Here is a 10,658-nt window from a genome sequence, read left to right on the forward strand (position 1 = left end):
TATCAGTGAAAGGTGCTGTGGAAAGAGAAAGCGGTGTTATTTACTTATTTTTACTATAGAAGAAACAGCTTCTGTTTTTATAATCATCCCTGAAATCTATTAAATTTCTGCCTAGTCCAATATACTTTAATTAGGATAAAGGCACACAAAAAAGGGATCCTCCCATCCTGGCTGTTTGAAGGGGACTCCACTCATCCTTTCTTAAAGCTCTGCAATGGTAACAGTTTCTGTAATCTGTTCCTCCTCCCTTATCACTGCCTTGCCTCCCTCCCTCCCCCTCCTCCCAGCTCTTCCCTCTCTCCTCTGCTGCTATGTCCATCCTGGTCTCTCTCCCTCCATGCTTTCCCATAGTTTTTGCCCCACATGTTCCCCCACTTCTCCATCTCTGTCCCCTTGTTCCTTGCCCTCTTTAGTCTCCTTGTATTCTACAATCCCATTAATCGCCATTGTTTTCTTTCCTGCACCCCACATTCCCAGATATCTTCCCTCAGTATTCCTCTTGCCCCATTTCCACATTCTCATGTTTACCCTCCCACCAGTACCACCACCCAGATCTTGTTCAGCTCAACACACCTGTGGAAATCTAGCACAGGGTGTCTCAGTTTGGACACCCAAAATTGAAGCACACCAAATTAGTGAAAATGTGACCTGGAGGCAGTTCTAGCTTGTGAAGAGAAACTGACCAGGGTTATTCAGTTTCACTGTACATCTAGTGCTTTACATATGGAGCTGGCTGCAAGGAGAAACTGACTAGAATTAGTCTGTTTCACTTTGTCTATTTTGCAGCCATCTTCATATGAAAATAAATTGATACTAAGAAAAAACACCATTTTCCTTCTGCAAGCACTGTACTTTGGGAGCCCAACAAAAACGGGGGGAAGGGGGGACACCAAATGAGAGTAAAGTAGGAAAAGCGCAAAATAAAAGCAAAAGAAGAGCAAATGAGGAAAGAAATTCAGAAGACAACACAGCCATGGTAAAAAGGTGGTTTTATGTGAAGGGGGGGAGAGGAAAAAAAAAAAGAAAGATATACTCTAACAGTACCATTTACTTTTCACATCTACTTCTGCTCCTCCAAAACTGAAGATCAAGACACAGAACCAAAATTTACAGGCTGAGAGCAACTAGTGGAATGTCTATAACCTACCTTGCTCCCAAAGTTCCTATGAATAACTTTTAGATATTTGCGCTGATCCGCAAAAAATTGCAGAGATTAAAAACAAAATAGTATCTTTGAAGAATGTTATTGCAGTGAAATAAACCAATCAAAGCCAATGCATGTGTGGAAGTCCACCCATTACTGTACATGATAACTAGCCTTTGCAGCATAGGCACATAAACACCATGGTTGTGAGTAAGGATTGAACCCAGCACTGTCAGCATCAAAAAACCAGTCTCTGCCACTTGAGTTTAAGATTTTCTCTACCTATGCAGTGTACTTTTAGCCATGTTTGTCCCAGGATATGAGAGAAGATAGATGAGGTAATAACTTTTATTGGACCAACTTCTGTTGGTGAGAGAGACAAACTTTTAAGCCACACAAAACCCAGACCTGAAGAAGAGCTCTGTGCGGCTTGAAAGCTTGTCTCTGTCACCGACAGAAGTTGGTCCAATAAAAGACATTACCTCACCCACCTTGTCTCTCTAATCTTCTCTACCCGTGAGATAGGAATGGATTGTACGGTCACTGTGACCAGCCTCCAGAGGGCGCTATGATCAAACTCATTAGGCCAGTGTACTGCACATGCATTTATGGTAATTGTATACACAAATCAGACAAATTACCCTCCAAACTCCACATTGGCATATGTAATCATTTGCTTTGTATATGTTGAGGGTACACCTTTGCAGGAACACACACATGGATTTCTACTTCTTGCAAATTTGTCCTTTAGAGTCTCCTGTCTGCCACACTCACACTATTCTTTATTCCAGCCCCCACAGTATTATAGTGTCAGGACTACTTGTGTAGTTATTGTCCTGTTCAGAAGATGATGTATTAAGAATACATTCCAAAACAAAAAGAGATACTCTCTATCATAGTCAAATATTACTGGGGCATCAATATTAGAAGGAAGGAAGTGAGAGTGTATTTGCAGCTGAATGAACCTTAATAGAAATATATGTTTCTGCACTTTTGCACACATCAATCCTCCTTACTATAAATTGTGTTTGTGACTTTTATGACTGTCTCCATTTACCTACACCGTTTTCCACCAGAGCTGCAATGATCACGCCTAGCCCAACCATGAAGCAACTGGGAACAACATGCATCTCATCAGTCCTTCCACACAAGGGAGATTGGCACTTTTTCTAAATAAAAGGACGTGTCGGCTAGTTATTTGAGACTGAGGACTGGCAGTCAAGTGTCTTAGGCTCCGTTCATGACTGCCACTGACTCATTCTGTAAACTTGAACAAGGCACTTAACCTCACAGTTCCTCAAGTTCCCTACCTGTAAAATAATAATAGGCACTGCATAACGGTGGGTATAATAGTACCTAGTAAGGGCTATAATAACACTTACCTCTTCAGAGTGTTGTAAGGCTTAACGAATGAACATTAGGAAAGCTCTTGCGTATCTTTCTATGAAAAGTGCTATAGGAGTGCAAAGCATTATTATTATTTATTTGTATTACAAACATGTAACATCTTCCATCAGAGGACCTAAGAGAACTTTATAAATAATACTTGATTAGGACTCTCAATTATCCAGGTGATATTAGAGATGATATTTTACAGATTGGGAAACTGAGGCATAGATAGATTAATAGCCTGATTTTAAAGTCAGTGGGTGCTCAGAGTACTCAATGCTTCGGAAAATCAGGCCCAAATCACAAAGGAGGTCAGTGGCAGAGCCAACCAGGACTTCTGGCTCTCGGGTGTATGTTCAACCACTAAATATGCCCCTTCCTGAATTTACAAAAGGGAATTGGGAGAAACTTGACTGAGTCCTTCTGAGTTTTACATTCTACAAGAAATTAGACTCAAAGATCAAAGACTCTGAGACTTCCAAGAACTTTATCCATCCATTTAACACATAGGTTGCTCAGGATGTAAAAAAAGGAGTCAGAGCAAAAGTGAAAGAGAAAGATAAACACAGCAGAAGTTCTAGGAACTTTTATTTGTTATTCTTTGTTTGGTGGATTTTAGTCTAGGTGCAAGTGAGGCTTAGAATGTGGAGTATATGGTGATGTCTATTACAGTGAAGATTGTACAAGAGTTTCCATCTAAAGGGTCTTTTCCAGTTCTTTATAACTAAGTCCAACTTCTACCTTTTGGGCTGAAATTTTGGAAAGTCTGAGCAAAAATGGTTCAGAATGACAAGAGTGAGGAAAATAGTTTCTCTCTCTCTCTCTCTCTCTCTATATATATATACACACTGCTACCTCGATATAACGCGACCCGATATAACACGAATTCGGATATAACGCGGTAAAGCAGTGCTCTGGGGGGGGCGGGGCTGCGCACTCCGGTGGATCAAAGCAAGTTCAATATAACGCAGTTTCACCTATAACGCAGTAAGATTTTTTGGCTCCCGAGGACAGCATTATATCGAGGTAGAGGTGTGTGTATATATATATATAGTGGTGATCTTTTTTTAATAGCTCTAGTTCCTGAATGGTAGGTAGTAGAAAGTTGAGGTGTTGAAGAGATGTGGTCCCTTGATCACAGATATGCCTTTCAGTGATCTGGTGACATTTTGTTTTGATTTGACCGAGTTATGAGATTTTTAAATACAGTACTTTATGCACATGCACTGATTTTGATGGGGATAACGGTGGCTTTGTTTTTACTAATTATCTCACAATGTTCCATTGGCACTGCAGATCTGTGCCTATATCAGAGGGCTGAAAGAGATCTGTGCATATATGTGTGAAAGAAAGATGAGTGGAGGTTAAATTATAATGTGTGGGTATGTGTGGCTTGAGGCAGGACTACAAAAGAGCCTTGTCTCATTTATGATCTATTAATGTATGAATTCTCAATTGGTGCCCAATACTCTGGAGCCCTGTTTACAGGGGAAAATATACATGATTGTGTAATTAAAGATGATATCATAATGATGCATGAGGAGAGAGTTAAGTTTGCACGAGCAACCTTTCGAGTGCTTTGCTTTGCACTCTTACTGTCCTTTTAGAAGTGTAATAGGATGATTCACTCCTTACGGGCTGGACGGATGGGTCTAGCCAACCCCGATTACTAAAGAAGCACAACTAGGTTGGATCAGGGGCTTCCTTATAAAGAGCAGGAGGAAGCTACTGAGTATGGCTGACAGGAGAAGGAAGCTGTGGCCACAGGTGCAACTGGTGGCTTTGAGTAGAGCAGACTGGTACTGAGGAAGCTGTATGTGGTGGACAAATCAGGGCTGGGTATGAACTTTTGTGTTATCAGTATTGCCAACTTCAAGAGATCAAAAATCATTAGATCGGCCCAAAATATCATGACAATTTAAGAAAAGATTGTATCGTGGAAGGTTTTTTTTGTCAGTCTCTTGACTTTTGAACTCCCCCTGCTCATCCCCAGGGTGTGTGCATGTGACAATTAGTGTTGCCCCCTCTTCCACATGTACTGGATAAGGTGATTTTGGCCCCTGCTGCAGGAGCTCTCACCCCCACATCTTCCCGTCTCCTGCCCAGCAATTAATCCTGTCCCCCAGCCCCACATCAGTTCTGTCCCCACCCAAACCCCTCTATTCTGCCCCCCTCAGTTCAGTCCCTTCTCTATGTCACACACTGGTAAAATCACATGACTTGCAGTGTTGCCAACTCTCATGATTTTATTGTGGGTCCTGCAATATTTGGTGTTTTTCTTAAAGTTCCAGCTGCTGGAGTCAGGTGACTACACAAGAAACTCAGCTTTCAGATTTTAAAACTAGTACGTTTCTAGCCTTTACGATTGTGGAGAAAAGCTTAAAAGTGTGACTTCTAACACCTCAAAAAACAGAAGGTAAATACACTCCTCTCCCATTTCTCTTAAGGCCACTGGGACCTGAAAATTTTGACCTTCCACAGAAGACAATTTCCAATAGGAATATCAGGGTGACTTATGGATTTGTTTGCTCCCCACTTTAGCCCCTCCCCACTCAGTTCTGCAAGAGACAGGCAGAGAACAGAACAGTGTACTGTTTTGCCAAAGCCAAGACATGAGACGTCACTGAAAGATTGGATAGCATTCTGAAGCTGATGGGCACGGATCTAGTGATAATGGTTCATCTCAGCACTATTGACATTGTGTCACGGGCTATCTCACAGATAACAGATGACTTCAGGGACCTCAGAAGTGTGCTGAAGAAGTAGAATGCCCAAGTGATCTTCTCCAAAATCCTTTCTGTCCCATAACTGAAGAAAGACAGAAAGCAGAAGATTCTGGAAGTGAACCGCTGGTTAAATAAGTGATGTAGTGTGGAAAGTTTTGGGTTTGTGGAATATTGGTCCACCTTCTATGAGGAGAGGGGGCTATATAGTTTGGGTGCCTCCACCTCAGTAGATGGGGAACCAATCTCCTTGGGGACAGGCTGGCTAGAGTAGTCAGGAAGTCATTAAACTAATAACAAAGGGGGACGGTAAAAAGAGAGACTACATGAGCAGTTATTTAGCATAAAATTGAAATGTTGAGAACAACATTAATTAAAGAATCAAAGGATCTGAAGAGAAAAAAATTATTTAATAGCCCATTCATCAATGCTAGGAGCCTGGATAGCAAACAAGAGGAACTGCTCATTTATTAGCATATATTCGATCAATTTGGTATTCCTGAAACCTGGTGAGATGATTTGCATGGCTGGAATGTTAAAATCAATGGTTATAATAACCTATTTAGGAAGGATTAATTGGGCAAAAAGGGAGGGCAGGTGGCAGTCTATGTAAAAAATGACATCAGTTCCTGAGCCACTGACAGCTCCGAAGAAAATTATCTTGAATGCTTATACACTTGAATGTCTACACTGACACGTTGTCGATCTAACTTTGCCACAAAAAGCTCAATGCCTCTTGTCGAGGTGGTTTTATTTTGTTGGCAAAGCAGGAGAGTTTTGCCAGTGGGAGGAGCTTTGTAGTGTGTACACCTCCACTGTTTTGTCGACGAAACCTGACTTTTGTCAACAAAACTTCGTAGTATAGACAAGGCCTATGGCTCAATGTCTTAACAGATAAACTTCAAGTCTTCAAATCTGTAACTTGAAGTCTTTAAATTGTGATTTGAGGACTTCAGTAACGCAGCCAAAGTTTATGGGTCTATTTCAGGAATTGGTGGGTGAAGTTCTGAGGCCTGTGATGTGCAGGAGGTCAGACTAGATGATCATGATGTCCCTTCTGATCTTACAGTCTATGAGTCTATAGAACACAAGATGGAGTATTAGTTGATGTCTACTACAGACCACCAAATCACTCTAGGGAACAGGCTGATCAGCTCCTGACCTATAATGTGTATAGGAAAAATGGAGGACTTCAGTTTGAGTGACAAATCTGGAAGTTTCACACTGCCAGTACTAATACATCCTTGGAATTTCTAAATATTATAAGTGACCAGTTCCTAACTCAAAACAGAGGTGCATCAAACATAGGGGAATTCTATATTAGACCTTGCTTTGACAGATAAAAAGGAACGGCTCACAGAACTAAAAATTAATGATAGCTTAGGTACAAGTGATCATGACTTGATCATATTTATGATGTGAAATCAGAATAAAGCCCAGACCAATTAAGTATTAACTTGGTGCTTCCAAAGGACCAGTTTCACAAAGCTGAAAACAATCATGACACAAATCAGCTGAGAGGAAGAATTTAATCAGAAAAATGTGACTGATAATTGGTTATTGTTTAAGAACATTTTATTAGATGCCCCAAATGCCACAATTATGTATTATTGTGGGCCAGGGATTGTATTTAATTCCCTGTGGGAAGGTGACCACAGCCCTCCAGGAATTAAGAAAAACAGGGGGTGGTTAAGCAAATTCACTCAGGCTGTACACCTCCAGAGAGGTACCACCCCCTGGAGAACTCACATATACTGGCTCAAACTGGATTCTCCAGGGACCAACAGACAAAGAAAGGACGTTTGGATAAACCGCCCAAGTTTAAACTGACTCAGGGCCTTCATTCTTATCCAGCAAACGGACAGGACCTTTTGTCCAAAGGGTTAGAGGGATAGCAGCCTCCTGAGGCCCCGTAAGACTGATGGGTGATTTCCGATAAGCTTTTAGCATGAGACGTAGGAACTCTTGTTGAGTTTTATTTATATGTTTTCTCTGTAATGCTTCTGCCTTAAGGATGACCGTACTTGCTTAGAAAGAGCTGTGTGGTATCTTATAACGGGGGGCAATGACACCATTTGTGGCTTCTGAGGAGAAAGCAAAGCGCAGATGTTGGCCTACCTAGACAGTCTGGGAATAACACAGTGTAGGCAGGTAACTGGGCAGCCTGGAAAAACCCCGCTCAGGAGGGGGAGAGAGGCATGTCTCTGCACAAGAGAAGTGATATCTGAGGAGCTGGGAGCCTAGAGTGGGCACCCTTGGTGGACTGCGGAGAGGAAATAGAGGTGCAGTTGCCCTGAACTGTACGACCTTCAATCCCAACATATTACACAACTACTTCAGCATTAGCAGTATTGCCCTGAGCCCCATCTCCCCCTCCCCCCCCACAAACTATCTAATCGCTGTCTAAGGGCCTGATCGCGTGAGCTATTATGAGCCCCCAGCTTCCAGTGCAGGAGGTGCTCAGCACCTCACAGGATTGGGCCCTCCTAGCAAGAATTTACTCCTTGGTGAAAGTGGTATCAGGAAGCGAACCCTGCCTCACTTGGAGCCAAGAGGGAATGTGGAGCTCCCCCTGGGTAGGTTGATTTCTCTTACTCTCTCCCTTTTCCTTCATTCCCCTCACCCTGGGCAAACTCCAGCTTTGGTAATTATGTTGTGTTTACCTAAAATCCAGTATTTTAGTCAGATGCAGTAAGGCGGATCCTGATCTTAATTATACTGGTGTAAGTCAAGAATAACTCCACCCAAGTCATTTACAGTGTTGCTGTAGCTGTGTTGGTCCTGGGATATCAGGGAGACAAGGTGGGTGAGGTCATATCTTTTACTGAGCCAACTTCTCTTGGTGAAAGAGGCATGCTGTCGAGACACACACAGCTTGGTGAAAGAGGCATGCTGTCGAGACACACAGAGCTCTTCGGTCCTGTGTAACTCGAAAGCTTGTCTCTTTCACCAACAGAAGTTGGTCCACCTAAGGCAACAGTTGACTCCAGATTCACTCTAGGTTAACTAGTTCTAGAATCTGCTCCTGTATTTTTCGCTTCCTGACTTAGGGTATGTCTACACTACGACATTAGATCGAATTAATAGAAGCCGGTTTTATAGAAATCGGTTGTATACAGCCGATTGTGTGTGTCCCCACATAAAATGCTCTAAGTGCATAACGTCGGCGGACCACGTCCACAGTAACGAGGCTAGCGTCAACTTCCGGCGCATTGCACTATGGGTAGCTATCCCACAGTTCCCGCAGTCTCCGCCGCCCATTGGAATTATGGGTTGAGATCCCAATGCACGGATGATGCAAAACAGTGCCGCGGGGGGTTCTGGGTACATGTCGTCAGGTCCCTCCCCCTACGTCACAGCAACGGCAGACAATAGATTTGCGCCTTTTTACCTGGGTTACCTGTGCAGACAACATACCACAGCAAGCATGGAGCCCGCTCAGCTCAGCTCACCGTCAACATATGTCATCTAGGTGCCGGCAGAGTTGGGACTGCATTGCTACACAGCAGCAGCAGCTAACTGCCTTTTGGCGGTAGACGGTGCAGCATGACTGGTAGCCTTCATCGGCGATCTGGGTGCGGGCAGCTGTGGGGCTAGCAGCCATAGGGCTGCATTGCACCAGCCCCTTGCCTTTTGGTAGAAGATGGTATATTATGACTGGTATCCGTCGTTATCATACTGCAGTGGCTGTCGATCATGGGCACCTGGGCAGACAATGATGGTTATCAGTCGTAGTATGCTATTTTCTGCCAAGTGCCCAGTATTGTCTGCTAAGCACCCAGAAGAGGCCGAGGGCGATCTGGGTGCTGGCAGACATGGGGCTGGCAGACGTGGGGCTAGATTGCTACACAGCAGCAACCCCTTGCCTTTTGGGCAGTAGATAGTATATTACGACTGGTATCCATCGTTGTCATACTGCAGTGGGTATCAGATTGTGCAATAGACCTGAAGGCTAACTGCCAAGCGCCCAGTATTTGCTGCCAAGCACCCAGAAAATGCCGAGGGCTATCAGTCATGCTGCACCGTCGTCTTAAGATGTAAAAAATAGATTTATTCTGTATTCATTTGCTTCCCCCCTCCCTCCTGCTAAACCCTGGCTTTTGAGTTCAATCTTTGGGGGGGGCCATTCTGTGTGACAGTTGTTTGTGTTTCTCCCTGATGCAAAGCCACCTTTCTTGATTTTAATTCCCTGTACCTGTACGCCATGTCGTCACTCGCCCCTCCCTCCCTCCCTCCCTTCTTCCCCTGGTCCGTCAGATACTACTTTTGCGCCTTTTTTCAGACCAGACGCCATAGCTAGCACTGGGATCATGGAGCCCGCTCAGATCACCGCGGCAATTATGAGCACTATGAACACCACGCGCATTGTCCTGGAGTATATGCAGAGCCAGGACATGCCAAAGCAAAACCGGAACCAGCCGAGGAGGTGGCGATTAGAGCGCGGCGACGAGAGTGAGGAGGAAATGGACATGGACCTAGACCTCTCACAAGGCACAGGCCCCAGCAATGTGGAAATCATGGTGTTCCTGGGGCAGGTTGATGCCGTGGAACGCCGATTCTGGGCCCAGGAAACAAGCACAGACTGGTGGGACCGCATCGTGCTGCAGGTGTGGGACGATTCCCAGTGGCTGCGAAACTTTCGCATGAGTAAGGGCACTTTCATGGAACTTTGTGACTTGCTTTCCCCTGCCCTGAAGCGCCAGAATACCAGGATGAGAGCAGCCCTCACAGTGGAGAAGCGAGTGGCGATAGCCCTGTGGAAGCTTGCAACGCCAGACAGCTACCGGTCAGTCGGGAATCAATTTGGAGTGGGCAAATCTACTGTGGGGGCTGCTGTGATCCAAGTTGCCAGGGCAATGAGAGACCTGGTGATATCAAGGGTAGTGACTCTGGGAAACGTGCAGACCATAGTGGATGGCTTTGCTGCAATGGGATTCCCAAACTGTGGTGGGGCGATAGACGGAACCCATATCCCTATCTTGGCACCGGAGCACCAAGCCACCGAGTACATAAACCGCAAGGGGTACTTTTCAATGCTGCTGCAAGCCCTGGTGGATCACAAGGGATGTTTCACCGACATCAACGTGGGCTGGCTGGGAAGGGTACATGATGCTCGCGTCTTCAGGCACTCTGCTCTGTTTAGAAAGCTGGAGGAAGGGACTTTCTTCCCGGACCAGAAAATAACCGTTGGGGATGTTGAAATGCCTATCGTGATCCTTGGGGACCCAGCCTACCCCTTAATGCCATGGCTCATGAAGCCGTACACAGGCAGCCTGGACAGGAGTCAGGACCTGTTCAACTACAGGCTGAGCAAGTGCCGAATGGTGGTGGAATGTGCATTTGGGCGTTTAAAAGCGCGCTGGCGCAGCTTACTGACTCGCTCAGACCTTAGCGAAAAGAAT

This window comes from Terrapene carolina, unplaced genomic scaffold (assembly GCF_002925995.2).
Source record: "Terrapene carolina triunguis isolate 2854851 unplaced genomic scaffold, T_m_triunguis-2.0 Scaffold210, whole genome shotgun sequence".
In the NCBI taxonomy this organism is placed as follows: domain Eukaryota; kingdom Metazoa; phylum Chordata; order Testudines; family Emydidae; genus Terrapene; species Terrapene triunguis.